The following is a 5,035-nucleotide window of genomic DNA, read 5'->3' on the forward strand; positions in this document are numbered from 1 at the left end:
CACGTGCAGGTGGAGGCCTGGCAGGTGACGCCCGGCTGGCTGGTCGTACCACGGTGTGTGGATGGATGCCTGGCAGGGATGGTCACGGCCAGGCAGGAGGATGCCCCCTCGGCCCCTGGAGGGCTTTGCTGAGGCCAGGGTGTGTCATTCAGGTATATTTTGCCGTGTCACTGCTTCCCCAGGCCCCAGAGGAGTGTGACGTCCTGAGAGGAGCTGCCCTCTGTGGTATGCAAGCCATGGTCACCTCAGATGAGGGGAGAGGGTCCTTGAGCAAATGACCAGTCTGACTCCTCCACTGGGGGGAAGCACTCCCATCGCAGGCCACTGTAGGTCAGACTGGGTGTGTTGGTGCCTGTCATTGGCAGGGCGTTACCTGCCGAGTGCCAAGTAGCAGCCAGGCCCTTCCCTGCCCTGGGCGAGTCGGTCATGCTCGCTGCTCTCCTGGAGGGGAGGGAGGCTACACACAGATGTGACGCGAGGTGCAGGACGCTGAGGCTCCCAGTGGGGCCAGGCGAGCCTGTGGGCAGGTCCCTGACCTGTGCAGAACCGTCCCTTCCTTCTTAGACCTTTGGCCTGTCTTGTTTCTGCTAGTCTTTCCTTACCCACGAAGGAGTAGGAGAGCGCGCCACGTCCTCTGCTCATCGCCATCCACAGAGATCAGAGCAGACCCCCCAGAAATCGAGCAGCAGCTTCAAACGTTGGAGTCCATGAGTTCTAGACTCCAGGAAACTTGGGTGTCTGGGTGCCAGCCTCCTGCACCCAGAGACAGGCACCCTGCGCGCCACAGGCCGCAACCCTGGGAAGAGTGTCTCCGGGCTGAGGGCTCCAGGGAGCAGAGAGGCCAGGAGCGCTGTGTCCAACAGGGAAGCCTGCAGCCACTGGGGACAGATGGGGCTCCAGGCAGAGCTACGTGTCCCAGGGAGTCCTGGGGAGTCTGCCCTGAGGGGACCATGTGCAAGGCCAGGCTGGGGCATTGAGGGCAGCGAGGGCTTGGTGCAGGGGAGAGGCCGCGTGCGATGTGGGCGGGGAGGAGGGGCCTGAGCCAGCCTGGTGGGGCACCATCTGCAGACAGGCCCTTCCTGTCCTGAGAGTCAGTCCTGACCAAGGGTCATCTCAGTGACTCGGCCCCGAATGGGAAGTCGTCGTTGCCCTGCTTCATTCTGGAGGGCTCCACATTAGGCATTTCTCCGAACCAGACGGCCGCCCATGCCTTTGCAGCAGTCAGTAGTCGGGAGAGACAGCCTGGGGAGCCGGGGGGCCATCCCTCAGGGTCAGACGCCCACCAGCCTGGGCAGAGCCCACCACGCCCCCCGAAACAGGACCACGAAGGGCCCGGGGATGGGTGCGAAGTGCTCTACGAAGGCCACACGTCGGCAGCCAGCGCCCCCCGGGAAGGAGACCGTGTCGGAAGAGGAGGCCAGCCTCGTCGGCAGTGGGTGTCATGGAGGACAGCACCTGGCCCAGAGCCCTTCCAGCCGCCTGCACAGCACTTTCTCCAAGGAAACCAGGGGCTCAGAGGGGCCCAGAGACACAGGAAGCTCCTGGAGTGGTGTCTCCTGGGCGGGCCTCAGGGGCGTCCCCAGCTGTCAGAAGATCCACCCAGCAGCCCCTTCCCCCTGGGGTGTCTGCCACCTGATGGTCTGTGAAGCCTCTCCAGCTGCCCAGGAAAATGGCAAGGCCCTCTCCTGGTGTGCAGGCAGCAGGGAGCGCCTCTCGACTGCCCGGGGGAACCCGCCCCCCTGTGTGCCTCGCCCCTCCTGAGGGCAGGACTGGTGGTTGACCGCACCGCACCTCCTCCTCCGCACAGGCCATGGCTATGTACGGGCACAGGGGCCGGCCAGGGCCTGCTTCTCAGAGCGTCACGACCTTTTCTTTAAAGCCTCTGCCTTTCCCAAGTAAACTTCCTATGGACAGAAATCAGCATGAGCCCTACGGTACAGCTGGGCTTCCTCACGACGTGAACAGTGGGGGGCTGTGTAACCCCTGCGCAGGTCGCCCGCGTGTCCCTGACCTCACCGCTCATCACCCCAGCGGCCCCCACTCCGGCTTCCACAGTGCAGGTGGTTTTGTCTTGAATTGCATGTGAATGTGACGTACTGTGTACTCTTTTAGAAATGGCGTTTTATTTATTTATTTATTTATTTTTAATTTGCTAGAGGGCTCGTGCAATCACCAGAGACAGACAGACAAAGAGAAAGCAAGAAAGTACCTCCCAGGAGGCACGGCCATGCCACTGTCCCTTCTCCTCCATTCTCGTTATTCTGGGCACACATCCATATGCACCCTGGTGTGATTTTCAAGCCACCAAGTCCGGGTCTCAGACCACACAGGAGGCCATGTGGGATCTTTACTACCATGCCACTGGCTGGCCCCCGAAATGACATTTCTCAGTCCACACTGTGTCAGGTTCGTGCATGTCAGTGATGACCCGTATTCCATTTCTCTTATGTGACAGTCTGAATTTATCCATGCATTCTGTTCGTGGGCTGTCCCGGCCCGCGGGACGATCGGGCAGGGTGCCTGAGTGAGAGAGCGGAGGTCTGGAACCAGCGCAGCGTCACAACACGGGAGCGACAGTGTCACAGCTCAAGATGGTATACAGTTGCTCGTTTACTGAGGGCCAGAGAACATTCTTATATACACAGGGTAGGAAGAGGGGGCGGGAATTGTCGCGGACCTGACCGAGGACCTGCCTGAATGAGGAAGTCTCAGGGTGAATTGTCTACTCCTGGGACAAGGATACTTGAAGGTCCTTGTATGAAGGTCATGTCAGCCATTTTGGTGCATGTGGCTCCCCACAGTGGGCATCTGGGCGGCTTCCAATTCAGGCCTTTGACCAGTCTAGCTCCTACATTGTGGGCCACCTGCGTATGCACTTCTGCTGGGGTAAGCTCAGGAATGATTTTGCAGGGGTAGGTGTGATCCCGAGGGTCTGGATGCAGGAATGGCGTCTACAGCTTCTGGGGGCCGTGGGAAAGGCAGATGGGCATGGCTCACACGCAGCCTTCCCCTCGCTTGGTTCTTAGTGCAAGGGCTCATCATCCGCCTCCTGCAGCGAGATGCCCCCCACAACATGGGGGTGCGATTATGCAGAGTTAAATTAGTAGAATGCACACTCAGGAGGCGAGATTGGGGTCTGTAGGAGTTAAAAGGTTATCCTGGGGACCAACAGTTGGCATAATGGCTATGTTGCTAGACTCCCATGTAGCTGACCACGGTTCAAGTCCCGGACCCAGTGGCTTAAACTCACACTGGGTGCGTGTGCGTGCCCAAGATCCTGAGAGGAGAATGGAGAAGGGATTGCAGTGTGGCCATCCTCCACTGAGGGGTGATTTCTTGCTTTCTGTCTGTCTCTTTCTGGTGAGCGCACGTGCCCTATAGCAGAAACCTCTCCCCTGCCAAAAAAAGTTATCTTCTGTGCAGGTAGAAAGAGTGGGCCTAGGATGCTGGGCAAGACACAACTCAGCATGGAAGAACTGAGGGCCTGATCGAAGTGCGGAGGTGTCTGCGGAAAGGTGGTGTTTGCACATGTGTTGGGGGCATGTCTACACGGAACACGGGAAAGGAGGAGAGGAGGGAAGCCTGTGGGTCCCCAACGCTGGAAGTGGCTGCCTTGGCTGAGGAGGTGGGCCCCAGCCTGGGGGCAGGTGTCCACTGGGTCAGGGACAGGAAGGAGGCAATGTGGGCAAAGGACCGGAGTGACCAGGTTCAACTCCCCGCTCCCACTGACTTGGGGGCTGGGTCTTGGGGATGAGGTGGCCTTCTTGAGCTCTTTTCCTGCCTATGGGGATGCGGAAGTCGCCCTCCTGGGGCTGCTGTGAATGCCTAGAAAGCCTAGGCAGCTGCTGTGCCATGATTAATATTGACGACAGCATCACTTACTGCAGATCAAAAATGGACCTCTCCCGCAGTCGCTAGCGAGCGTGCTCAGCAGAAGCAAACCCAGGCGCTGTTCTTTTCTGAGTGTGTCAAGTTTCAGGAAAGCGAGCTCCTGGACTTGCACGCTGAGGCTTGGGCCCTGAGCCTTGGCGGCCACGTGCCCCAGGACCCTGTGGGGCAGCCGCCCCTCGATTCCCGACCTGCCGTCAGGACTGCAGCCCAGTGCTGCCTGAAGGGTCAGTGACCCTGTCTGTGGGGACACACGTTTCTACACAGACCTGACGTGGCCGGCAGAGCATTCTGCCACAGATGCTGGGACCTACTGTGAGTGGTGACCACGAGCAGACTGTGGACATTCACCTGCACTTCATGAGACTCTGTGTAAAGGGGACAGCGAACGGAACGTGTGCCCTTCCAAGCACACAGTAAACCCTCGGCAGCTCGCGTTGTGTAAACATGGGTATTTGTTTGGTTTTTAGCTCACACAGTGTGGGTTGTTATCTGAATCAGACAGAACTCTCCAGTTTGGGGGAGGAAAGGAAGAGATCCCACACTCCAAAATAGCAGACTTGTTCTGGTACAAAAGAAAAAAATCACTTTATTTTACAAGGCAGTACTTTCCTAAGGTATCAGAGGAAAGGTGAGCGTCTGCAGGAAAACCGAGCAGAATTTTAGGAAATTACAGAAGTCGACGTTGTGCTCAAAACTTTAAAAGTGACAGGTGTAAAAAACAGCGGAGGAAGTGAACGTTCCGAAGTGTGGGCAGCCCGAGGACGTGCGTGTGAACACAGCAAGGTGGCAGCACAGGAAGCCCCAGGCGACTGTCTCGCCTCAGGCTCCTAAGGGCACCGCCTCCATCTTAACAGGAAAAGGAGCCGCAGTAATGAAACCGGTCCTCTAACAGTCGGCCCTCGGTGACCCAGTCATGAAAAGGCCTAAACACAGATTCTACGTGGTGAATAATTCCGAAGCTGATTTTCTCTAGAGTTTGGACATGAGGAAGGCGCTCACTGCCCTGACGTAGGGAGCCAGCGAGACACGCTCACACCTGTCCCGCCCGCGTCCCTCGCCCTGCAGGGAAATCACAACGGAAAAGCCGAAAATATAACTGCTCCCTCCTTCTGGTTCACAGCTGCTCTGGAGAAGGGGCAGGAAT

This window comes from Tupaia chinensis, unplaced genomic scaffold (assembly GCF_000334495.1).
Source record: "Tupaia chinensis unplaced genomic scaffold, TupChi_1.0 Scaffold000708_1, whole genome shotgun sequence".
Lineage (NCBI taxonomy): Eukaryota > Metazoa > Chordata > Mammalia > Scandentia > Tupaiidae > Tupaia > Tupaia belangeri.